Source organism: Rhineura floridana, chromosome 2 (genome assembly GCF_030035675.1).
Source record: "Rhineura floridana isolate rRhiFlo1 chromosome 2, rRhiFlo1.hap2, whole genome shotgun sequence".
Lineage (NCBI taxonomy): Eukaryota > Metazoa > Chordata > Lepidosauria > Squamata > Rhineuridae > Rhineura > Rhineura floridana.
This window is the reverse complement of record NC_084481.1, coordinates 54923793-54951533: the sequence shown is the minus strand read 5'-3', so window position 1 is coordinate 54951533 and position 27741 is coordinate 54923793. Positions and strand designations below refer to the sequence as shown.

Sequence of the window (27741 nt, the reverse complement as noted above, 5' to 3'; positions counted from 1 at the left end):
TTCAATATAGACAGTAGTTTCTATGTTTTTCTTTTTAAAAAAAAAGGGAGATGTAATGTGACTAGGAACTCAAGTGAATTAGAAGTAATTCTATGGGGGAATCAGTTGGGGGTGGACCAATATAGGAAAGCGAAAGTAGAGTTTTTGGTTATGGAGCAACACACTGTGAAGTAAAGTTTGTTCCTTCTAACCAGCATTTGTGGTTCATTTCAAATCTTGCAAATATTACACATACTACAAGGGAGACCAAATCACACCTGCAAAGCCACCCTGAATTGTGCTATTGCATACAGGTGCTAACTACAATTATTGGCAATGAAGGGACAGTACAGTGAGCTACCCACAAATCAGTGCTACTGATAGGATCAGTTTGCCACTTCTATTGACCAACAATAGTTGGCATGAACTGCAGGAGAGTTTGGGTTGTTGTTTCTTGCCTCTTTTGCTTTTCTTTAGTTTACCAAATAGCCATTATTAACAATATCCTCCAGGCTGCTCTAAATCACACCGTTGGCTAGAAAACAGACCTCAGCAACCAGTGTGCAAGGAAAATATAATCTTCCTGTCTGGTTCTCTCCCCCATGGATTTTGGGGTACAGTTTCCTGACTGCTACGGTAACAAACAATGCCTGCCATTCGGCTACTGAAATGTCTAGACTCAAAATCCTTAAAAACAATTTAAAACAACAAGCACAATGTACGTCATATCCCACATTTTTGTTACCCAAAAATCAGTAGATGGTGAAGTAGAGTATTTCCAGTTTTGGCATATCATTGTTCTAGATACTTTTAATAAATCAACTGTCATTTCAAGATCTTCCTCAGGGACAATTTCTTTGACGTACCCAGAAAAATTGCAACTGAATCTCTAGGAAGATTCCGACCAAGAATATTTCTGATCCCTGTCAAAACTGATCCCCAGAAGTAATGGGCAGTCCCACACAACTTGAAACATACTCACTTTAGGTGCTCCACACCTCCAACAATTGTCACTAAGATCGTGCTACATTTTTAAGTCATTTTAAATTGTGGTAACCCCTCCTGGGACATCAGAGTGAAGGGCGGGTAACAACAACAATAATAATACAAGGTAAAACTGACTAATCAGATCAGAGTAAGAGAAGGCAGGAAGAAGTTCTTGAAACTTGGAGTTTTTGTTCTGTATTGGAATAACAAAACATGGGATGAATAGACCCATACTCTTTGCTCGGGGATATTTAGTAATGTGCATGCATATTTGCATATTTGCATATTTGCTAATTTAACAAATTTCTTTTGATATGGTTATTGATGCAAAGTTATGTATTTTAATTGTGTTTAAGTATATATCTGTTAGAAATAATGTATTTATCAGTTAATTACTTATTAATATTTATGTTTTAATGCATTCAATTATCACTAACAATGATTAAAAAAAACCCTCTATGATTAAGAGTCAGGGTATAACCATCTTAAGCAAATAGTAAATTAATTAATACTTTAACAAGACATCAGGATTACAGCAGGGGGTACTAAAAAAGAAGAAGTCCCTCCTTTACACAGGGGAAAAATGGGAGGAAGGGAGTTCCTTGAGAAAATTGGGGTAGGGGCAGAGTCAGCAAACTCTAGATGCATAACTGAATTGTGCTGTTTTAAATCAGGTGTAACGTTGCAGATCAAATCCATAATGTGTGATCTTGGGGGTGATTTGAGTATAGCTGGCACGATACCAGTCCTGGGCAGCTAAAGCAAAAGGTATCTATTTCAAGTGAGTTCCAATCCAAACCCATTCTGAATATGTGAAGTTGGTCAATTTGGCATTTAGGACTATCCATGGCAGCAGAAAGGGCTATTACGCTTAAATGATAGTTGCAAAACCTCAGCGGGAGCTATCTTTCTAATGGGGCACTTTCTGTTTCGGGGACAGTTTCCCCACCACCATCACTCTTCGCAACGATGGCAACAAGCCCCTCAAGACACAGTGAAGAGCATGCTCAACTAGGCAGCTATCCACAAGGATCAAAAGTTTAAAAGTAGGAAATTAGCTGTAGAGTCTATAGAGTTGAATTTTCAGTAATTGGGGATGTGGCAGAGACTTACACTACCCAACCTTCAGCACATTCAAAGACAAGAAGCTAGAATAAGTCAGCAAGCAGACAAAAGTATAAGGCAAAGTTTCTTCACAGAGCAGGACTCCTCAGTAAATCCTCTCCCTCAGGCATGAGATACTATCTACAGATCTAGCCAGATTCCAACAGAGCCACAGCAACATAGTGGGTGATGAGTATCAGCAAAAGGCCTGGAGGTTCTTGAAATACTAATTGTTAACCCTGTTCACTAGCCCCAGAAGCCGTAGCGCTCACACAGTCTTTTTTACCATTGCTGTGTGACCAAGGGCAAGTGGCATTCCTATAACCTAAGGTATTATTTATGTACCTATTCCTTTTGTATCCCACCCTCAGGCTGGTGTACAATTGCTTCAGAACAATGAAATCTTTCTGCATCTTGAATATCATAAAGCTGTGGTTTGTCGTATTTTTCAATATTTTATCAGGAACATTTTGTGAGTATTTTCTTATTCAGGAGCATCACTATACCTGGGCTATGTCTCTTCTCCCTCTTATGAAGCATGGAGCAGCTCACCTCAGAATGATATAGATATTTCTTCATATGGTTTGCAAAGTCTGGAGATGTTATGTTTTAGAAGAGGCAGGAATAGACACAACCAGTCATGTTGCATGATACCAGTATTGAGCAATTAAATATTGTAACTTGTTCTTTTAACTGCAAGCATAATTATAAGTCATCCTAAACTCACTGCCCCAGTATGATCCGACTGTCTTCTGGACAGGTTGTTCTAACTGTGTCTCAATAATAAGCCCTAAGTCGTTTACTTTTAAAGCTGACTTACTGCTGAATGTTTCATAAAGTTAACCATTAACAGTAATGTTTTCCACTAAGGTATTGCGAAAATGTGTGGTATGCTTTTGTACATTTGGGTGGAAGTGCATAGATCCTGGTGTGATTTATTTAACTGGTTCGTATTGCATAACTTAGCTATAGCAAGCAGAGCAAAAGAACAGCCATGTTCAGCTTGAGCTCCTTCACAAGTAACACCCCTTCCTATGTTTAAGGTTCTCTAAATGAACAATCACATGTAAAAGGTATCTGTGAAGCCACTGGTTTATTTCTCAGAACCTCTGGTTTTTAATATTTTTCTTACATGTGCCTTTATACTGTAATAAATCTGTCTAAATTCTGTTACCAGCTTTCACTGACCACAGAGGGACTCAAACTGCAGATCTTCCAGGAGATGGGGTACAGCCCCTGACATTTGTACCACAGCAGCTCTTTGGAATGCTGCCTTTGTTTGCATGAATAGTTTTATGGGCTCCTCCTTACCTCACTCCATCCCTCCCCACTATGATTGGCCTCTGTGTTTTTGCTGTCCCCTGTATAAGTATCCCCTCATGTCAGCACACTTTCATCTTTGTGGCAACGCACTTCCATGGGCATCGGCCCTTGTGTGCTCTCATTAACCACCTCTGGCCTCTGCTAGAAAAAAACTCCTCCAGCACATGACATCTAGGTCCTTTCCATTTCAGGAAGCAAGTCCACATTCTGACTTCTCTGTTTTGATCCACTAGATGCTACATTTCATTTTTCACAACCCTTATTTTGCAAATTTGAATTAGGAAGAGGAAATTAAGTTCCAGGTTATCAGGACCGGCCCTAGGCATGCCGGGCCCCTTGGGCACCAGCCTGCCCCAGGCCCTGGCACATGCACACACACCCCACCTACCTACCTACCTGCCAGGTGGGTGTTGGAGTGGGAGGTCGGGCAGGCGAGCGAGTGGAGTGGGTGGGGGCAAGCGAACAAGTGGGGGGCAGGACAGCGGGTGAGGAAGCGAGTGGGGGATGGGACAGTGGGCGAGCGAGAGAGTGAGTGGGGGGAGCAGGCGAGTGAGCAGGCAGGGGGAGGGCCAGCGGGTGGGGGGAGGGTGAGCGAGGGAGCCGGCGGGGGTGGAGCACAAGTGGGCAGGCAGGCAGGTGGGCCAGTGAGCAGGCGGGCAGCTCCCTCTCTGTGATCTGTGGCAGGGAGGCTGCTGTGGAAGGGGAGTGCTACTCTCCCACCATAATGAGGGGTCCTTTAGGGGGCCCTGTGGGCCGCAAGGCCCTCAGCCAGGGCCCCACCTGGCCGCCCTTTGTAGCCTGCCCTGTTTACTGTGAAGTGAATGAAACAACCATGTGCCCATCTTGCAATAGGCAGAACCTCAGTCCACATATTGTTAACTTATATTTGGAGAGGGGCCACATTTAGGGTTATATGAATCCCTGTTTACATGGCCCTTCCAAGCATGGTAGCTGCTTGCTCATGCTGACAATGTGCAGCCATGAGTTTTAGTGTGACACTCGACATGCCCAGAGACATGCTAAAACTCTGGGCTTGCTGTTGCCATTTACAGCAACTGGGTTTCCATACACAGAAACATAGACAGCTGCCTTCTGTGGAGTCAGACCATTGGTCCATCTAGCTCAGAACTGTCTACACTGACTGGCAGCAGCTCTCCAGGGTTTCACACAGGAGTCTCTGCCAGCACTACCTGGAGATGTCAGGAACTCAACTTGGAACCTTCTGCATGCAAGGCAGATGCTCCCCACTGAGCTCTGATCCTTCCTCTAACATACAGTGTAGTGGTGAGATGCTGTCAGCATAAACAATTGGCCAGGAGCAATGTGTGAATGGAATTCCTAGAGGAATCATCATTTATTCACATTATTCCTTTGCAATGAGCATTCACAGACAATGGAACAAGCAGAAACACTACAGAAACCTGCTTTACATATTTACTTGCACATCCAACTTCAGCTACCCTCAGAGGAATAATGGATGCTTACAAGGCAACTGTATTTCACAAGGTTATTGGCTGAGACCACCAAAACACTGCACCCCAAAGCGAAAATGAAGTTTGCTTATTTATTAATTAATTTATTTGCTTTCTAGCTTTCTGTATCCCAGAAGCTTGCAACATTTTCCTTTGGCAGAACAGCAGACACTTCCACCATCCATCAGACATCTGAGCACAAAACAGACACATTAGTGCCAGTGAAACGGACATTGTGCTAAACACCCTATTTTTTAACAGCATTTGAATGGCTTTGCAATAATTAATGAACACATTTTCAAATGTGTGAAATAGAATGGCTGTTGCAACCTAGGGCGTTTAGTGTGTCTGCATGTGTGTCTGTGTGTGTGTGTTCAACATGTAAAACATTCTGCCTCAGCAGCTGGCTGTGCCCAGTACAGATGCCAACAGATGTTAGAAAGCAAGTGTTCTGCCATTTGTGAACATTCCGTTGAGCAAGATATGTTGGAAAAGCTGCATTCTGCTCAGGAGACCCAAGTTATAGGTTTCTGTTTAATATGCTGATGATAAGACTGTTAGTCCAAGGGGGAGATGAGATCTAAACAACTGTTAACCATTGGTACCGCAAGGGTATTAAGGAAATCCTCCAGCTATGCCAATTACTCTCTTAAAAGTCAGTCTGATGCCATGTGTTGCAATTCCCTTTTTCATACTAATAAGTATTTCTCACAGAGGCCTTGCTATTTCAAACATCCAAGATATCATGAGTTTTTTCACTGTGAACTTCCTTGTTGACACTAATTCTCTAGAGACATCTTTCCACAGCACATAAACTTCTCTGGAGTTCTCCAGTTTTTGTTACTATTCGGTTGAAACACTTTTATAGTTCAGTGCCAAACACCATCTTCCCCCATTTGGTACAGTTGTTTTCCATTGCTCAGTGTTTTACAGGAAGTTAGATTCATTCAGCTTCCCGGAAGGAGTGCTGGCTGGTGGTTGTCTCTGAGGGAGCTCTGCCTCAGAGGAAGCTTTTTTCAGTTAAAAGGCGGTCAAGAGGAATCTTTGACTGGCGTAAATGTTCTCCAAGATAAAGGGGAACCGAAGAGATTATCCATGAAACTTCGTTGAGCTGTAGATGGCTGGATTTGATCAGGAATCCCCTGAGATAAGAAGGCATATCTAGCAGCGGAAGACGGAGTCCGGATTTCCAACAAGCTGTGCTGAAAATAAGTGAGACTTTTTTTTTCTTTCAAAAAACGTTTTTAACGAGCGAGCCTCCTTCTGTCTAAATCTTATCATTTGACTTAAATTACTACCGTAAAAGAGACTTGTTTACGAATCAGCAATTCAGAAATCTGGGTGAGTCACACTTTTTTTCTTTTATATAAAGTTAAGGAAGAAGGAAGCAATTAAAAGAACTTGTTTTATTTTTTATGACAAAAAGCTGGCTTAAATTTGGAATTACAAAGATTAAAACGGATAAGAGGCAACTTATTAGATAAGATGATTTGATTATTTGAAGGAAATATATCTGAGACTATTTTTTTATTCCTTTTTTCTTGGATTATTTTTTTTTGAACGAATCTGCTGTTCGTGTATGTTACTAGCTGTTGGATGCTGAGAACTGGATTTGTTTTACATTCCTGAACGTGCTGGAGATAAGAACCGTGCTGGTTAGATCATATTAACAGGCCTGGAATATTAACTCTTTTATTGTTGGAGGAAAAAAAGAAACAGTTTGCCTCTAAGTTTGGGAACACTGACTAATAATAGAAAAGGGTTTTTTTTTTTTTACAAGAATGACAACCAGGAAAGCAGCTAAAGTTTTAGAGCGAAGAGGTTCAATTGATACACAAGAAGGGATAGACATGTTCCAGAAAATCATGGAGGGGATTAATGATTTTAAACAAGAGATGAAACAAGAGATGAAACAGGACAGACAAGTTTTTTTTCAATTAATTTTTATTCTAATTTTCAAAACCAAAATAATACAAAAAGAAAACAACATAAATCAATAACTAATACAATACAAAAAAAATACATATATATAAAAATATTGACTTCCGATTTGTCATAGTTCAGCTATAAATCTATAATATATAACAAACCTATCTCTTAATAGATTATAAAATCACCTTCCTCCAGCGGTTATCTTAGTTGGTTTCAAATCTCATTAACATCATATCATTTTAATATTCCACAAAAAGTCAAAGAGAAGTTTCCAATCCTTGAGATATATATCAATCAATTTTTTTTCTAAATAAACATGCCAATTAATCCAGCTCATCAAATCTACTAAATCCAGTAATTTCAAAACACTATAATTCAACTATAAATCTATAATATATAACAGACCTATCTCTTAATAGATTATAAAATCACCTTCCTCCAGCAGTTATCTTAGTTGGTTTCAAATCTCATTAACATCATATCATTTTAATCTTCCACAAAAAGTCAAAGAGAAGTTTCCAATCCTTGAGATATATGTCAATCATTTTTTTTTCTAAATAAACATGTCAATTAATCCAACTCATCAAATCTACTGAGTCCAGTAGTTTCAAATCGCTCTTCTGTCATTATTCATATTGGGTCCATCTTCCATCTTTACGCACCCAAAAATCTTGCTGTCATAGTCATATAATAAAAGTCTGATAGATAGGAATTTCCTCCATCACAGATATTTTCTTACCATCAAATCCAAATGTAACACTGAAGTATTGTTTCAAAGCCGCATCTCTGCTCCTCTTTTCCACATGATACACTAGTACATTTCTTGAAGGTTTTTCCATTGACACAAAACAGGGATTAATTCTATTAACTTTCTCCATTTCAAGTTCCATCAAATCCTTCCAGTCCAGGAATTTTTTTGAACCGATAATATCTTTATCTCCAATCTCTTCAATTCCTTCAGAGACAGCGCTGTATTCCAAACTGTAATATTTATCTCCAGGATCCGTCACAACCAGGAAATCCAAATCTTTTTTCATGTCCATATTTAAGCCAATCTCCATAGATTGAACCTTGCCTTTAATTTCTCTTTCATCCTTTTTTTGTTTTCCAGATCTATCTTTATTCTCCTTTCTCATAGAATCCTGAGTTTCTTTCAGCTCCTGTCTCATTTCATGAAATTCAGTTCTCCACGCTTGTCTATTATTTCTCAGTTCTTGTTTTATTGAGTTAATTCCATCCATTATTTTCTGAAGCATGTCTAGAAATAAAGTCCCTTCTTGTACATCCATGATCTTCTTAATTGCCATTCTTAAAACCAAAAGAACAAAACTCCTTCAATTTTCAATGTCCCAAGCAAAGAGCAGTTTATTTCTTTATCCAGTTACAAAGGAGTTAATCTTTCCAACCAACTAACGTCACACGCTAGACAGTCCTTATCTCTTAAATGTCCAGAAGTGCAAAAACAGCTTTTAGTTCACAGCGTTCAACTAGTAGCAGAGAGAATGAGCAGATTCGTCAACAACAACAAAAAAAGTAGATCAGAAAAAATAGTCCCTTATATATATTACACAAAAGTCTTGTAAATCAAAAAGATTTCTTATCTCTCCCAATCAGAAAGCTCTCATCCGTTGTAATCTTTAAAACGCAATTTTCCATGTCAGCTTTTTGCAATAAAAAAAAAAAAGATAAGCTATTTATATTTTCTTCCCCCTTAGTTCCATAAATAAAGAAGGAAAGTCTTACCTCATCTAGGTTATCTTAATTGCTGTTACTTTGACAAATCTCTTTAGCTATATAGATAAGAAAATGATAAATGTAGACAGGAGGTTTGCCTGCTAGTCCGTTAAAAAAAAATGGGTCACTTATCCAGCTGAGCTAGCATAAAATCCTCGCTCTGTCTGAACTGCTGGAAGACAGACAATTCTGACGAATTCCAGGCTCCAACAATCAAAACAAAACTATGTGGCAGATCTCACGCTTCTTCCTTATCCGGAAGAAATCATCCCCAGTCAGAAAAAACCCTTCTGACTGAATTTAAAACTGGATAAGTTTCATCCAAGATGGGAGCCCGTCTCAGAGGCAGCACAGGCGGAGGGATCCTCCTGGGAAGTTCAGGACAGACAAGTTTTTAAAGATGAATTTCGTAATATGAAAAAGGATTTTAAAGATTTGAAAGATCATATCAAAACAGAAGTGGATCAGATTAAAGATACAATTGGGCAACTAACACAGGACGTAAAAAATGTTAAAGACAAGGTGCAAACCTTGGAGAATAGAACAGATATTTTAAATGTGGAATTGGAAAAAAAATTGGACTATATTGCCGTTATGGAACTCAGAGATAAAGAACATTGCTTGAGATTCCGTGCAATTCCTGAGGAAACAGGTGAAGATATTAGAGAGAAAATTGCTAATGCCTTGGTAAAATCCTTGGATTGGGATGAAGACTGGATAGAATTTGAAATAGATAAAGTTTATAGAATTAATTCCAGATACGCAACAATGAAAAAAATCCCAAGAGATGTGCTTGTTTACTTTCTAAAAAAGTTGACCAGAGATATGGTTTTGCAACATCATTTTAACAATGTCTTCAAAATTGACGGTAAAGAAATACTGGTGATGAAGGAAATTCCTATTAGACTTCTACGTAAGAGAAAAGAATATGCTTTCTTCACAAAAAAACTCAAACAATGTAAAATTCAATTTAGATGGGATGTTCCAGAGGGAGTGATCTTTACATTTAGACAACAGAAGTATCGACTGGATACTGTTCAAAAAGCAAGGGATTTCTTGAGAAAAGCCTCAAAAGACATGGAAGAAGACAAATTCAAAGACATGGATATAATTCCTGGGAAACAAAGTCAACAGAAACAGGTAGAGGAAGAAAAGGATGATGATGAATTAAAGGGAGCAACAGGTACAGACTTTTCTAAAACACATGCCTAAAAATGGGTTACAATTTCTAACTTGGAATATAAATGGAGCTAATACGTCGCAGAAGAGAAAGTATTTTATTATTTGAAAAAATTAAAATTGGATATAATTTGTTTACAAGAAACTCATATTAAGAAGAAAGATTCTAAATATTTGATCTGTAAAAATTTGGGTGAAGAATTTATTTCGGCAGGATCTAAAAAAAATGGTATTGTTCTTTATATTAACTCACAGTTGTCTCCTAAATTGATATTATTGGATGATAGTGGCAGATTTGTGGGAGTCGAAATCACCATACAGGGTACAAAAATTTTGATAGTGGGCATTTATGCCCCTAATGAAGATAAAACAAGGTTTTATACAGGACTCATGGAAAAAATATCAGAGTTTGCATATGATCATTGGTGTGTCATGGGTGATTGGAATGGGGTAACTTCACCAAAAATGGATAGACTTTCTGAGAAAAATATTAAAGAGACACAGGGCAAACTGCCGAAGATCTGCTTTGAATTGATGGAAAATTTAGAATTGGTGGATGCTTGGAGATATATAAATGACAATGCAAAGGAATTTACTTACTTTTCAGAAAGACATAAAACATTTTCGAGGATTGATATGATTTGGATGTCTAAAAATTTAGTGAAAGACATTTCCAAGATGGATGTATTACCAAAAACTTTTTTGGATCATAACCCTGTGATATTGACTTTAAAAAAAAATAATCTTGGATTTAGATGGAGACTAAATGAATCTTTATTACAGAATGATAAAGTAGTGCAAGAATGTAAGAAGAAATTAAAAGAGTTTTTTGAACACAATTTATACAAAGGAACAGATGAAAATATTGTTTGGGATACAAGTAAAGCATTTATGAGGGGATATTTTATTAAATGTAATTCTGAACTAAAAAAGAAGAAACAACAGAAAATGCAATTAATTTTGGAAGAAATAAAACAGAAAGAGGAAGAATTGAAAAAGAATCCAACTAAAGTTTTCATTATAAATCAAATTAAAATGTTACAGAAACAAGTGTCAATGTTGACAGTTAGAGAAATTGAAAGGAATTTAAACTTTGCTAAACAAAGGACTTTTGAATTTGCAAATAAACCGGGGAAATGGTTGGCATATAAATTAAGAAAAGAACGACAAAAAAATCTCATTTTAAAGATACAAGAAGGAGAAGAGATGTTGACAGACAATGTAAAAATCCAAAAAGCTTTTCATCAATATTATTCAATGTAGTACAAATGTCAGGAAATTCCTTCTGAAAAAATAGAAGAGTATATATCTAGGCAGAATTTGCCTAAAATCACAGATTTCCAGAGACAAGCTATTAATGGTCCTATTACGTTAAGAGAAATATCTGATGCAATAAGTAAAATTAAACTAGAAAAGACACCAGGACCGGATGGATTATCGGCAGCGTATTATAAATGTTTGGAGGAGGAACTCTTGTTACCTTTACAATGTACAATGAATTCAATTTTGCAAGAGGGAAAGATACTGGATAGTTGGAAAAATGCTAATATAACATTAATAGCGAAAGAGGAGCAGGACCTAACTAAAACAAAAAATTATCGGCCAATATCTTTATTGAATAATGATTACAAAATTTTTACAATGATTTTGGCAGAAAGAATGAAAATAATATTGCAACAATTTATTCAGGAAGATCAAGTGGGGTTTTTACCTACGTGATAACGTCAGGAATGTTCTGAATGTGTTGGAATATCTAGAACAATGAAATGACATACAAGCAGCTTTGATTTTCTTGGATGCTGAGAAAGCATTTGATAATTTGAATTGGAAATTTATGTTTAAGGTTCTAGAGCAAATGGATTTTGGAGATAATTTTATAAAATGGATCAGATCGATTTATACATCACAGAAGGCACAGATAATTGTCAATGGGGATTTAACGGACTCATGTGAAATACAAAAGGGTACAAGACAGGGATGTCCACTGTCCCCTCTTTTATTTATTTTGGTTCTAGAAGTGCTGCTTAGAGACATAAGGCAAGACAAAAGGATTTCGGGAATAAAGATAAAAAAAGAGGAATATAAACTGAGAGCATTCGCTGACGACTTGATAATTGTATTAGAAAATCCCTTGGAAGGAATTAAAGTATTGATGGATAAATTAAAAGAATTTGGACCATTAGCAGGATTTAAGATCAATAAACAAAAAACAAAGATGTTGGTGAAGAATTTATCTTTAAGGGATCGAAAAGAGTTAATGGAGAAGACAGATTTTAAAATAGAAGAAAAGGTGAAATATTTAGGTATTATTATGACAAATAAAAATTCAAAGTTGTTTCATAATAATTATGAAAAATTATGGACAGAGATTAAGAAAGATTTGTTAAGATGGGATAAATTACAGTTGTCATTAATGGGTAGAATATCTGTAATAAAAATGAATGTATTGCCGAGAATGATGTTTCTATTTCAAACAATACCTGTCATATCCTCTGATTTACCTTTTAAACAATGGCAAAAAGATATTTCTAAATTTGTTTGGCAGGGGGAAAAACCAAGAGTTAAATTTAAATTATTACAAGACGCCAAAGAAAGAGGAGGACTGGGATTACCAAATTTGAGACTTTATTTTGCTGCTTGTTGCTTAGTCTGGATAAAGGAATGGATTGTATTGAGGAACAAAAGATTATTGGATTTGGAGGGCCACAACCTGAAGTGGGGATGGCATGGATATCTATGGTATGATAAAGTAAAAGTTAATGTGGATTTTAATAATCATTTTATAAGACGTCCTTTGTTGAAAATATGGAATAAATACAAAACAAGGTTTTTTTCGAAAATACCACTATGTGTTTCAAGTCAAGAAGCATTTTATAGAAGAGAAATGGCTGGAAAAGAGAAATGGTTAACTTACCAAGAATTATTAGAAAATGTGTATGGAGAATATATAATGAAAGAGAGAGAACAACTAATAAAGGAAGGATATAGTTCCCAATGGTTTGCCTATTTACAATTGTTAGAAAGATACAAATTGGATAAGAAAATGTATGGGTTTGAAATAAATAAATCTGATTTTGAAATAGGTTTGTGTACAAATGATGAATGTATAATTGCAAAAATGTATACATTTTTGTTGAAAATGGACATGGAAGAAGAACAAGTAAAAGAATGTATGGTCAAGGGGGCAAAAATTTTTGGTTATAATATACAAATGGATCAATGGGAAAATATGTGGAAAAAAGGTTTGAAATTTACATTATGCTATAATCTTAAAGAAAATTTTTATAAAATGATGTATCGTTGGTACATGACTCCAGAAAAGTTGTCAAAAATGTATAGTAATGTTTCTAATGTATGTTGGAAATGTAAACAACAAGAAGGATCTTTTTATCATATGTGGTGGTCGTGTAAACAGGCAAAATTATTTTGGGCACAGATAGGTAGGATGATGCAAAAAATCTTAAAGATAAATATTCAGTCAAAGCCAGAATTTTTTTTATTGGGTTTTATGGATAAACAAAAGGAAAAGAAATATGGAAGAATAATATTATATATAATTACGGCAGCAAGATTATTATATGCACAAAAGTGGAAAATGGAATCGATACCAACAATGGAAGAATGGCTATTGAAATTAATGGATTTAGTTGAGATGGACAAATTGACATGCCTTCTCAGAGAAAAAACGACAGATACATTTCTTAAGGAATGGAAGCCTCTTTTGGACTTTTTGTTGAAAGAAAAAAATGAAATGATGATAATGGGATTTGACGATTAATTAAGATAGACTATGGAAAAAAGTGAATTTCGTATGTTTTAGGGGACAGGTTTGATATATATTATATACTTATAGCTGATCTGTAACAAATCGGAAGTCAAGTTCTTCTTTTTATTTTTGTTGTATTGTTTTTGTTGTTTGATTTTGTTTGTGTTTGTTTTATGAAAATTTGAATAATAAAAATTATTACAAAAAAAAAAGGAAGTTAGATTCATTCACAGAGGAACCGTATGATGAAGAACCAGAAATTTTAGAATGTGAGGTGAAAGCTGCTCTTAAAATACTTGGAAGAAACAAATCACCAGGAAGAGATGGCATATCAGTAGAATTACTACAAGTTACTGAGACTGAATCTGTCCAAATTTTGAGAAAAAATTGTCAACAAATATGGAAAACTAAACAATGGCCCACAGACTGGAAACATTCAATATATATATATCCCAATTCCAAAGAAAGGGGATCCCAGGGAATGCAGTAATTATCAAACTATTGACTTAATATTCAATGCAAATAAAGTAATGCTCAAGATTCTATAACAATATTCCGTATATTCTTACCATATACGGAGTGAGAAATGCCAGATGTCCAAGCTGGATTTAGAAAAGGAAGAGGTACCAGAGATCATATCGCAAACATACGTTGGATAATGGAACAGACCAAGGAATTTCAGAAGGAAATCACCCTGTGCTTTATAGATTACAGCAAAGCCTTTCATTGTGTAGATCATGAAAAAATATGGAATGCTTTAAAAGAAATGGGGGTGCCACAGCATCTGATTGTCCTGATGTGCAACCTATACTCTGGACAAAAGGCTAGTGTAAGGACAATATGGAGAAACCGATTGGTTTCCAATCAGAAAGGGTGTGAGATGGGTGTGTTTTATCACCCTATTTGTTTAATCTATATGCAGAACATACCATATGGAAAGCGGAATTGGACCAAGATGAAGGAGGTGTGAAAACTGGAGGGAGAAATATCAATAATTTAAGATATGCAGACGATACCATACTATTAGCAGAAACCAGTAATGATTTGAAACGAATACTGTCGAAAGTTAAAGAGGAAAGCACAGAAGCACAACTACAGTTGAGCATCAAGAAGACTAAAGTAAGGACAACAGATGATTTATGTAACTTTAAAGTTGACAAGGACAGTGAACTTGCCAAGGATTATCAATATCTTGGAACAGTCATTAACCAAAATGGAGACAATAGTCATGAAATCAGAAGAAGGCTAGGACTGGGGAGGGCAGCTATGAGAGAACTAGAAAAGGTCCTCAAATGCAAAGATGTATCACCAAACACTAAAGTCGGGATCATTCAGACCATGGTATTTCCAATCTCTGTGTGGATGTGAAAGCTGGACAGTGAAAAAAGTGGATAAGAGAAAAATCAACTCATTTGAAATGTGGTGTTGGAGGAGAGCTTTGCGCATACCATAGACTGTGGAAAAAAAATAATTGGGTGTTAGAACAAATTAAACCAGAACTATCACTAGAAGCTAAAATGATGAAACTGAGGTTATCATACTTTGGACACATAATGAGAAGACATGATTCACTAGAAAAGAGAATAATGCTGGGAAAAACAGAAGGAGGTAGAAAAAGAGGAAGACCAAACAAGAGATGGATTGATTCCATAAAGGAAGCCACAGACCTGAATTTACAAGATCTGAACAGGGTGGTTTATAACAGATGCTATTGGAGGTCACTGATTCATAGGGTTGCCATAAGTCGACTTGAAGGCACATAACAATAACAAAAGGATCTCTGCATACGAACGTAAGAGTCCAGCATCCTGTTCCACAAAGTACCTACCCAGATGCCTCTGGGAAGCCCAAAAGCACGGCTTGAAAGTAAGAGCCATCTCCTGCTGTTGCTTCTCAGCAACAGGCATTCAGTGTGCCATACTGCCCCACATTGGGATGTTCTACTTGGCTATCATAAGAGATATATGAATTTGTCTAAATCTCTCTTAAAGCCATCTAAACTAGTGGCCATCAGACACCACCATATCTTTTGTCAGCAAATTAATTATGCATTATATGTAAAAAAAACCACTTTTCTTTGGCCTCAGTTTCTCTTTCATGGCAAGTGAGAAGCAGGGCTATGTTTATGATGCTGTTCTGTGCAAGCAACCTTGGAGAACAGGCAGAAGTTGGGTAAATAACTCAACATTTTGACAATTTCAATTTTTTAGAAGTAGCTTTTTTGTTTACATGGCTGCGTAGGTTAACCTTGGGAATAGATGGGTCTGGTGAGATCTTAGCCAACATGGTGCCCTCCAGATTTTGTTGGACTCCAACTCCCATTAGCATGGCCACTGGACATGGATAATAGCAGCTGTAGTCAAACAATGTCTGGAGAACACCACATTGGCTCCTCTGGATTTAGATGAAGGACCTTTCATGCTCTGAATAGTGCTTTGCCCAAATCCATGAGCTGCAGAATCAGAATAAATTATGCAAAATAAGGACAGCTATGTAAATCTGTCAAATCCGCATAACTCATATGGGTTGCTTGATTCATTTTGAGGAGGGCACAGAATCTGGATTAGCCTGGGAAGGCATTCTTATTTGGCGCATGGAGCTACAACTTAGATGGCTTTAAAAGGAATTTGACAAATTCATGGAGAAGGAGCCTATCAGTGGTTATTATTCATGGTGGCCATGCTACCTCCAATATCAGAGCCACTGCACCTTTGAATACCACTTGCTGGAGAACATGCATAGCAGAGGAGGCTTTCCAAAGACATCTGGTTGGCCATTGTGAGAAGCAAAGTGCAGGACTAGATTGGTCTTGGATCTTATGGCCTTGTGAGTACCCACATGATGAAGGGTATCAGCACAAATGCATATTTCCAGTGCTTTTTCGGGGTTAGCCATTATACAAGTGAAATGAAATGCCCAAGACATTTTAAATACCATTATTATTATTAATTACATTTATTTGTCACTATCTAAAGTGTCTCAAAGCAACTTACAATTGTAAAAAAAACACATACAAATACAAAGATTTAAAACACCAAAAGAATAAAACAACATTATTTACCAAAAGATTAACACCAAAACAGGCTAGGGTATCAGCATACTATATGATCCCAATTAGGAACCAAATGCCAAAATAAACAGGGATAGCTTTGCCTGGCATCCAAAAGTTAATAATGATGTCACCATGCATATCTCCCTGGGGAGAGCATTCCACAACTGGGGAGCCACTGCTGAAAAGGCCCGTTCTTCTGTTGCCACTCTGTGCACTTCCCTTGGAGGGGGCACACAAAGAAGACCCTCAGATGATGAACACAGGGTCTGGGTAAGTTAATGTGGGGAGAGGCAGTCGGTAATGTGTTGGGGTGCTGAGCCATATATTATTTATTTATTTATTTATTTCGATTTCTATACCGCCCACAGCCAAAAGGCTCTCAGGGCGGTACACAACGTAGAGTAAAATACAATAAAATTACAAAGGTCAGTAAAAAGCATAGATATTAAACAGTAAAACAGCCTGGTATAAATTGAAAGCTAAAAAATAAATTAAGTTAAAATGCCTGGGAGAATAAAAATGTTTTAACCTTGCGCCGAAAAGATAAAAGTGTAGGCGCCAGGCATACCTCATCGGGGAGACTGTTCCATAATTCGGGGGCCACTACTGAAAAGGCCCTGGATCTTGTTACAACCCTCCGAGCCTCTCTGTGGGTCGGGACTCGGAGGAGGGCCTTTGATGTTGAACGTAGTGAGCAGGTAGGTTCATATAGGGAGAGGCGTTCCGCTAGGTATTGTGGTCCCGCGCCATGTAAGGCTTTATAAGTCAAAACTAGCACTTTGAATTTAGCCCGGAAACAAATAGGTAGCCAGTGCAAACGGGCCAGGACAGGTGTTATATGTGCAGACCGCCTGGTCCTCGTCAACAGTCTAGCAGCTGCGTTTTGCTGTCTTCAAAGGCAGCCCCACGTAGAGCGCATTGCAGTAATCCAATCTAGAGGTTACCAGAGCATGCACAACTGAGGCGAGGTCGTCGTTGTCCGGATAGGGACGTAGCTGGGCTACCAAACAAAGGTGGTAGAACGCATTCCGTGCCACCGAGGCCACCTGAGCCTCGAGAGACAGGAATGGATCGAAAAGAACCCCCAAGCTATGAACCTGTTCCTTCAGGGGGAGTGTAACCCCATCCAGAACAGGTTGAACATTCACCATCTGGGCGGAGAAGGCACTCACCAACAGCGTCTCAGTCTTGTCAGGATTGAGCCTCAGTTTATTAGCTCTCATCCAGTCCATTATCGCGGCCAGGCAACGGTTCAGCACATTAACAGCCTCACCTGATGAAGATGAAAAGGAGAAATAGAGTTGCGTGTCATCAGCATACTCCTGATGACCGCACCCAGCGGCTTCATGTAGATGTTAAAAAGCATAGGGGACAGAACCGATCCCTGCGGGACTCCACAATGGAGAGTCCAGGGTATCGAACAATGCTCCCCAAGCACTACCTTCTGGAGGCGGTCCACCAAGTAGGAGCAGAGCCACTGCCAAGCAGTACCTCCAACTCCCAACTCCGTGAGTCTCCCCAGAAGGATACCATGGTCGATGGTATCAAAAGCAGCTGAGAGATCAAGGAGAATCAACAGAGTTACACTCCCCCTGTCCCTCTCCCGACATAGGTCATCATACAGGGCGACCAAGGCTGTTTCGGTGCCAAAACCGGGCCTAAAACCGGATTGAAACGGATCTAGATAATTGGTTTCATCGAAGAGCACCTGGAGCTGGCTGGCCACCACACGTTCTAAGACCTTGCCCAGGAATGGAACATTCGCTACCGGTCTATAGTTGTTCAAATTATCTGGATCCAGGGAAGGTTTCTTCAGGAGTGGTCTCACTACCGCCTCTTTCAAACAACTAGGGACCACTCCCTCTCTCAAGGAGGCATTTATCACTTCCCTGGCCCAGCTGGCTGTTCCAGTCCTGCCAGCTTTCACTAAGGCTTTATAGGTCAAAACCAGCACATTGAATTGAGCCTGGAAACGAACTGGCAGCCAATGCAGTCAGGATTAGTGTTATATATTCTTCAGACGTTCTGTTTATTTATTTATTTATTGTATTTGTATACCACTCCATAGCCGAAGCTCTCTGGGCAGTTTACAATAACTAAAAAACATTAAAAACAAATATACAAGTTTAAAACACATCTTTTAAAAACAATTTAAAACACACTTTTAAAAAATTTAAAACAATTTAAAAACAACCATCTGGTCACTGAATTCTTCACTAGCTACAGTTTCCAAACTGCAGTTAAAGGGCAGCAGTAATCTAGCCTGGTGCTCTTGTCCAACAAAATGGATCCTCCAGGTTACATCTAGTTGTACACTGCTGAATAGGTGAGAACAGTACTTAATATATATATATATATATATATATATGCACAGCATATGATGGCAGCTGCTCTTGGACATATTGAGCAGCTTACTTCATGAACCCACATCTCCCTGAGCACCAGAGACGCTGCAATGCCCAAAATCGACTTCTATCACAAATGAGACATACATTGCATTTTCCTCTATGACAAACATACCAAACTTAAAGGCACTAGGCTCAAATTCAAAGGAAATCGCAGTGGGTCATCTCATTTGCTTTTGTATATAAATAGCCTGGTTCTGTTCTGGGAAAGTCACCCTCGGAAGGGAAGCTTTCAAATATTTGTTATTAAATGAGTTAAGCAGGCAAGAATGAAACAACCCTGTTCCAAGGTACCTTGTGGGTTTGCATTAACGATGTGCATCAAGAAAGCTGCTTATATATAATTTGTCATCGCACTGGGAAACAAAATCCACATTCTGTCAATCAACTATGAAGTGCAAGAAGAAACCACTATTAATAATTCACAAAAGTTCATTCCAAGGGAAAGCTAGCAACACTTATCAAAAATCCATTGGCTTTAGTGGGAAGACTGTGATTGACATCAGTGGGCTTAGGGGTCACTTCACATGGGGGGAAAAACCAACGTGCAGTGATACTGAAATGGAATAAATTTAGAAAAGTGACATGTGGAAGAGAATGGGCCTTATGTGACAAGGCTGACAACTGCCTAGCAAATCCACACCTTCACCTTCTCTGTCTCCGATATGCACTCTTCATCTGCATTTTGAACAGAGCCAATTGAAGCAGCATCCTTTTTGAAGGCTGCTATAAATCACACATCTGGAGCTGAATGGCCAGTGCCTACACACATGGAACTAATAAGAAGCATAGTTTCCTCTTAACACAAAGTTGGAGAGTTAATCAACATTTAACCCATTATCCTCAAACGACTTGAGAGCAGAACTGGCTTCAGTTAATGATTCAGAATGTGTAGTTTGGAAATGGCAGCCTAAGGCTCAACCAACCAACTAACCCAAATTTATTTTGGGCTCTCACTGCCATATAACTCCTTTCCCCTAAATCTGTCCAAATAAATAAATAAAAGGGGCAACTAGAAATGGGAGAGAAATTCAATTCAGTTCACATTTAAAGTTAAATTGATCATTGACTAATAGGCAAAAAACCTTGCAGTTTAAGAACATACCTATAGCCCACAGATATTTCTATCAAACTTTAAAAAGCAGGGAAATTGGGCAGCTATAGTGAATGCACCAGGGGAGCAGGACACCTGACCTCCTCTCTGAGATGTTGTACTGCCCTACAAATTTGTCAAAATGCAAACACAATTTGGGTTGGTGTTTCACAGTCCAATCCACTTCCTGTGTAGCTTGGAAGAATTTGGTAACGTGCCTCTGAGTATATGCCATATCCAAAGATAATTATATTTTTGTATGATTGATTGATTTGATTTGAATATTTCTACTCCGCCTTCCGGCCAAAAGGCCCTCAAGGAGGCTTACAAAAAATATAAAAATACACCAATAAAACATCAATAATACATCAATAAAACATCAATAATACATCAATAAAACAATAAACAATAAAAACAATACAATTTGTAATACAATTCAAAGTATGTTTGTTGGTGTTCTTCTTACTTTGCTTCTTTCCTGTGTTACTAATGTTTCTACAGAGAATCTAAACTAGAACATTTTATTTCTCTCATTATTTATCCTAGAAATCTGTGTCAAATTTATTTTTATTAATTTCAAATCCTTGTTATTGGTCAATGTCATACGATGGTGAAGACAGCCTTTTGTGTTTCAAATTGGAGTTTTTGTTCTATTTCTATTTTGGGTGCATTAAAAGTTGAATCTGAGATTGTGAAAGACCAACCCAAATTGTGTTTGCATTTTGACAAATTTGTAGGGCAGTATCTGTCAGCTATAGTTCCGTTCTTAAACTGCAAGGTTTTTTGCCTATTAGTGAATTTCCCTGCTTTTTAATCTGGGAGGTAAGAAATGGGATCCTGTGCAAGTTTGCTGAGAATGGATCGATCATTTGCATGCTTATTGCCAGGCCCTGCCTCCAAGAGGTCTTCTGTATCTTCAAAAGTTGGTCAGGGGGAAGGGAGAATTCCACCTTGTGGTTTTTCCCATTACAGTGTTGCAAGTACACCTGCACTTGGCTGACTTTCTCTTCTAAAGATACAAGATCAGTCTCAGGCCCTGAAGCTGTCAACCCTAGTGTGGCATATGTAGTTCTGCACCTCCCCAATATATTCTCAGAACAGCCCTATGAGGTACTTTAGGCTGAGAAGGTGACTAGCCCAAAAGTCACCCAGTGAGTTTCATGGCTGAATGAGGATTTGAATCCAGGTCTCCCTGGCCCTAGCCCAGTACTCTTATCACTACACCACCTAGAAGTGGACATTCAAAGAAGCTGAATGTTGGAAGATTCAGGACAGACAAAAGGAAGTACTTCTTTACTCAGCGCATAGTTAAACTATGGAATTTGCTCCCACAAGATGCAGTAATGGCCACCAGCTTGGATGGCTTTAAAAGAAGATTAGACAAATTCAAGGAGGACGGGGCTATCAATGGCTACTAGCCGTGATGGCTGTGCTCTGCCACCCTAGTCAGAGGCAGCATGCTTCTGAAAACCAGTTGCCGGAAGCCTCAGGAGGGTAGAGTGTTCTTGCACTCGGGTCCTGCTTGCGGGCTTCCCCCAGACACCTGGTTGGCCACTGTGAGAACAGGATGCTGGACTAGATGGGCCACTGGCCTGATCCAGCAGGCTCTTCTTATGTTCTTATGTTCTTACAGTACCTCTATAAATCCAATATAAGTTACCCACTATACTTTTCTTCCTTGGCCTTTTAAAACCTATTGAAATCAATGGTAATGTAAATTCTGTTGTGTGCTCCATATTTCCTCCTAAAGGTCAAGAGAGAGAAATATAGCCAGAACTCTTTCAATAATTTAATGGCATAGGTCAGCATGGGGAGAAGGCAGAATAGTAGTGGCACAGAGATGGCACCGCCCAGAGAGCCTTTTTGGCATAGGGCAGTATATAAATAAAATAAAATAAATAAATAAATAAATAAAGGGTGGGGGTTACTTTGGTGGAATGCAGCACAAGCCTGCTGGTGTGTGCCCACCTGCTGCAGGATGGTGGTGCCACCAGCCCTGAACTTGCAGGCACCTTGCCCCATCCCCATTCAGTGAGTGGCAATTTATTTATTTATTTATTTATTTATTGCACTTGTATACCGCCCCATAGCCGAAGCTATCTGGGTGGTTTACAGCAACCAAAAACATTAAAACAAATATACAATTTAAAACACATATTTTAAAAACAATTTAAAACACAATTTAAAAATTTAAAACAATTTAAAACAATTTAAATGCTGCCATTACTGAGAGAGCACTGCTGTTGCAGAATCTGGGATCTACCCTGTGTTTTCCTAGAACCCCCACAGCCATCACCTACAGCCTTCTGCAAAAGACATATGTCTAGTATGAAAGAACATGGCGTCTCTAAGAAGTTGCTGAGCACAGGATTATCAGAACTGAAATGAGCTCACAGTCTTTCCACAGATAGATGTATTCCTACTTTCCACAAGTATTCTTAATTTCAGTTGTCAAATTTCCAAACGGGTATGTGCCCTTTTGTTGCTATTGTTAAACAACTGGAAGCCAGAAGCGCTTGCCAATTGACTACAAATCTCCCAGGGATCTACCAATAGATTACAGTCTATCTTCTGGCCATCCCTGCACTAAATCATTTGTATGGGCACAGGCCTACCTTGCAGGGTTGTTGTAGCATGGTTCAAATTAGTGCTTGCAAGAATGAAATGACAATAGCAGACGTAAGACTCTTCAAAACATTGCCAAAGAAGGCATTGTCAAAAAGGCAATGTCACCTTTCTACTGCGTATCTAGAAACTGAGAAGAAAAAAATGTGGATTTGGTCATCTCTGTGCAGCTCTTACCTTCTGTGTCAAGTGTCATGCATCAAAATTAGACACTCCTGATGGTCAAACGCATGATAATGGCTGCCTCCATTATAAACTGCTGTCAGAAGTAGCTGCATCACATGGTTTCATGGTAACACAAACTGCCTTGTAGGGTTGTAATGTTTATTTTATTTATTTATTATTTGATTTATATCCTACCGTTCCTCCGAGCAGGAGCCCAGGGTGGCAAATACTCTAGATCAGGATGGTTAGACTTCATGGTTAGACTAGATCAGGATCTAATACTCTAGATCAGGATGGTTAGACTTCAGGTTTTTGTTACTGAGTTTTTAAATTATTATTATTACAAAAACCACAAGACCCACCAACCAAAGCAAGCCACAAAATATATACACTTAGAGTTAAATAATTCTTAGCCCAGGAATTTGTTTTGAGTTCTAAAATTGAATGAAGCTCACAGTATTTCCACAAAAAAATCCACTCCTGATTAACCCCCTCCCCCATTTTCTTCTTTGCAGCAGTATAATGGTGGGGTGGTCATTTTCTTGTTTTCATTGTGAAACAGGAGTCTGAAATCATCACTGATCATCTGTGAGTCATCCTGAGAAACACCAATACATTTTGATCTACTTTCTGCATTTAAAGTACTATCCCAAAGCTAAACATTATGACATAGACCATAAAAAGAGATACTGATGATCACGTTTTGATACTGAGCTATAGAAATTTCCACTGAAAAACCATAAAAACCACAGTGCAGAGCTTTCCCAAATACCAGGAAAGGCTTTCCAGGGGACAGAGTATGTTACAGTGGAAGCAGCAGGCTGGACAGCCCAACTGATAAATAATTTCCCCCACATTTATACTTTGAGTGTAGTTTTGTGTATTAAAATGCATGATGTCCTGAAGAAAGAATCAGGTGTACCATGTTGGAAGAATCGTTTCAGTTCATACTCTTTTAAGCAGCTTGTTTTTGTTGCAGCCGCCCCCCCTCAAAATATTTTCATATATAAATATTCAATATATTTAGGTCTGCACTTTCACAGATTTATCTATGAGTAAGTCCTATTGATCTCTATAGGACTGTATAGACATGTATAGGATTGTTCCATGAAAGCCTACATCAAAAACCATACATACTCTAATAAAAGGCAATGAAAAATGCAATATTTTAATAGCTTAATTATGATAGTTACAGGGTGGTATTTTTTTTAAAAAAGTTGGTGCTTTGATTTTAGAAACTTAAGAATCTGCAGGAAAAATGAAAAGAGTAAACTACATTCCCGTTTCTGCCAAAACTCATTCTATTGAATGTATCCCTTGACAGGAAACAGTTTCAGGAAGTATAACAGACCCAGCATGCCTTGCCTTGTTGCCAGTAAAAGGGAATTGCTTCAATGGCGCATTTAATAAGTGTCATTGAAGCCATTTTCTTTCCCTGGCAGCAAATGTGTATATAACGGAGACTGTACACTCGTTGAATGTTACATGTGAATAACTGTACGAGTGTACAGCCCAACTACTTGTGTACCTGGGCACAGGGACTGTACACTCGTTGAATGTAAAGTGTGAACAGGGCCATTGTAAAGGGTATTCAGAGGTGGTTTTACCATTGCCTTCCTCTGCAGCTGAGAGGCAGTGACTGGCCCAAGGTCACACAGTGAGCTTCATGGCTGTGTGGGGATTTGAACCCTGGTCTCCCAGGTCGTAGTCCAACACTGACCGGGGAGGCTGAGAGGGGAGGGGAGGGGAGGGGAGGGGAGGGGAGGAGATTGGGTGGGTGGGCACTGGGCAGAAGGGAAGCCCCTTTCCAAAAGGAAAACATTGTGAACAGTATCATCGCTTTTTAGTGGTTCCCCCACCTTTTTATTCTACAGCAGGCACATGTAGCCTCCCATCCAAATTTAAAGCAAAGCTGTCCCTGGCCACATCCACACCAGGCCTTTATTTCACTTTGGACAGTCATGGCTTCTCTCAAAGAATCCTGGGAAGTGTAGTTAGTGAAGGGTGCTGAGAGTTGCTAGGACACGCCCTGTTCCCCTCACAGACCTTCAATCAGAGTGGCTGACTGTTAAACCAGCCTGGCCGCTGGAGCTCTGTCAGTGGAATAGGAGTCTCTTCTCAGTACCCTTCACAAACTACACTTCCCAGGATTCTCTGAGGGAAGCCATGACTATCTCACGTGAAATCAAAGTCTGTTGTGGGTGTGGCCCCCTGATTAGGCAAGCCAAGCAGTTGTGAGTCTGCCTTTAGAACTCTGTCAGTTGGTTCTCACTGAGCATGCCTGACGTTATCATAGGGTTCCAGCCAAAATTTATTAAATTAATTAAAAATCAGTCAGGCATTTTTTAAACTGCAGAAGATGATGGTCAGAGCATGGGGCAAGGTCAGTATTAGGATTACAGGTACTCTGTGAACATGGCTGATTTTTAATGAATTTCAACAGATTATGAGAACTCTCAGAGAAAAAAGTCCAAAAGGGCTCTGGAGTTCCCCCCCCCCTCTTTTTAGACTTTGAACTCTCTATTCTCTCTGACTGTTTTGTGTATCACCATGAAAATTGAGAAGGTTGTTAAGCAAGCGTTTCTGAGTTCAGGACTATAAGTTTTGTAAGGTTTTGTTTTGAAATGAGCTTATGGGAATCATCAGAATGGCATGGGGGGATATTTTCAATTTAACATTGCGGAATGTGAAAAATCCACACTGGCTATAGTATACAGCCACTCTTCGCACCTTTTGAAACAATGTAAGAACCAAAGCACAGCCATTCTTCAAAATTTGCACGTCTGAATTTTGTGATACAGTTCTCCAACCAACCAGAGTTTACAAAAATGCATTTATTAGGGGAAAATGTGCATAAAAATTTAGTGTATAACATCTGGGGGCTTCTGTCTATTAGTCTTCGGCCCTCATACCCTCAGTCAAGGCTGGGATAAGGTTTACTACACATTGCAAGGAGGGAGGATATGACACAGAAACAGCATGTTCAGCATCAGCCTATGTTTATTGCCCCTAGGGATTGGAAGATCTGTCAATTTTGGTTCTCCCAGTTTCTAATTTTTCCAATTTGGACCAAAATCACCCTAGAAAGCTTCTTGGCTACGCTGGGAAATTGAGGACCTAAGGCTATAGCCGTATTACCCTAATGGTTAATCCACCCCTGCCATACCCATGTTCTCATACTGTACTTTTCTCCGTCTTCCTGGTCCACATCATTGGCTGCCATTGGTGGTGGTTGTATGACCACATAGTGATAGGTCTCTAGCATTTATTTATTCGTTAATATCCTATCTACCAAGGTTCTCAAGGTGGCTTATGGCAGAAGTTAAAACACAACACATGCTACAAAGAAGGAAAATTTGACACTAGCCTATTTTTGGCAACAGTCCCACATGTATTGTAATACATAGCTCAGCATAAGAGTCTTGGGCTGCATACACACAATCTTTTTTCTAGATTCAATGGAGACTGAATAGTTTTTTTCTACATAGTCCACTCACAATATAGATCAGGAGTGGAGTACCTTTTTGGCTCCATCGGCCAAATCCTTTCAGGATCTGCCTCATGGGTGCCCACCTGCCAATCATATGACATCACTATGATGACAAATGATTGATAGGTGGGGGTGCCCACCTGTCAAAATCTTTTTTGCTTCCCTTAAGTCTCCATGATTGGGGACTTAAGGGGGGAGGGGACTTGCAAAAACCTTATCCGAGTCTCCCTGCACATCCTTTTTTACTTCTCCACAATCAGGGATTTAAAGAGGGAGGGGGAGACTTGGAAAAACCTCTCTTCCCTCCCCCTTTAAGTCCCAGATCATGCAGAATGAAAAGGAAAATGCAGAGAAATTTGGAAAATGCTTTAAGACAGCCCCCCACTCTCCCATTTGAGCAAACGGGAGCACAGGAGCTGTCTTAAAGCCATTGCAAAAGCCTCTTTGAGGACACTTTTTCTCAGGACTTTAATCAAAGAACACTTTTGCACAGGGTTTCAATCCCCACTCTGCTGGTGAGCGTAGTGCCTTGGCTGCACAATCTTGTTCCCTACTGGGAACTGGATTGCACAGCCAAGGCAGGATTAAACCCTGTCCTCCCACCCACCCACTGACATCACTAGTGACATCAGCAGGTGGGTGGGTGGGTGTGGTTTGGGTAAAATGGCCTCAGGGGCCAAATGGGACCCCTTGAAGGGCTATGATTGGCCTGGAGGTTCCCCACCCCGATCTCAATCTATTATATTTTTTTGCCCCTGAAAAGTGGAAATTGATTTCATTCAGAAAATTAAAGCTCATTGCAGATTGATTCTGCATTACTTTGTAGGCTGTCCATTTGAAAACAGATCAAAACAGATGTAGGCGGTCCTGGCAATGGAGGGTGGGTGGGTAACCAATGACATTATAGATGGGCATATACCAAGACCATAATCACTACTTCCTTCTTCATTCACTTAGGCCATGTGCAGGGAGGAAAAGGCATGGGGAGTTTTCAGATGTGTACCAAATAACCACATCCACCCTTTTGGATAGCAGGATCTAGAATGCATCTAGATTGAAAGCAGCATGTTGAGGATTAGCAGGAACTATTCTGGATTGAGAAAAAATATATTTTTCTACTACAAACAGGTTAGTATGTATGCAGCCTTACAAATGAGTCCCTTTGTTGGGAGTCCCTTAAGTTGACAATGAAAAAATCCACCTTCAAGTAGCTTACCAGTGCACAGTGCACACACATAAAACGTGGGGGTTCTTATTTTATGTATTTATTACTTCATTTAAAAATATTGATATATATGCTATTTATTAGGAAGCCTGATTTCATCTAAAAGAGTCCAAAAAGAAAATCTGTCTCTGTACTTTAAAGAAGACCTTCTCAGATCAGCTGATTATATAAGCAAACGATTCACTCTTTTTTTCCTTTCTTTTTGTGCCT

At 38.9% G+C, this 27741-nt stretch overlaps 1 protein-coding gene across 6 annotated transcripts in view; it reads right to left on the bottom strand.

The window, feature by feature from the left end:
* ACVR1 (activin A receptor type 1) overlaps window positions 1-2836 on the bottom strand; it is a 210253-nt gene extending 207417 nt beyond the window's left edge. For 3 of the 6 annotated variants that reach the window (XM_061608735.1, XM_061608734.1, XM_061608736.1), the window contains exon 1: window positions 2577-2836. The gene's annotated coding sequence lies outside the window, so the exon portion shown is untranslated. The remainder of the gene's footprint in view (window positions 1-2576) is intronic. The other 3 variants (XM_061608738.1, XM_061608737.1, XM_061608739.1) reach the window with 1 other exon arrangement.
* Between the last annotated feature and the right edge of the window lie 24905 nt (window positions 2837-27741).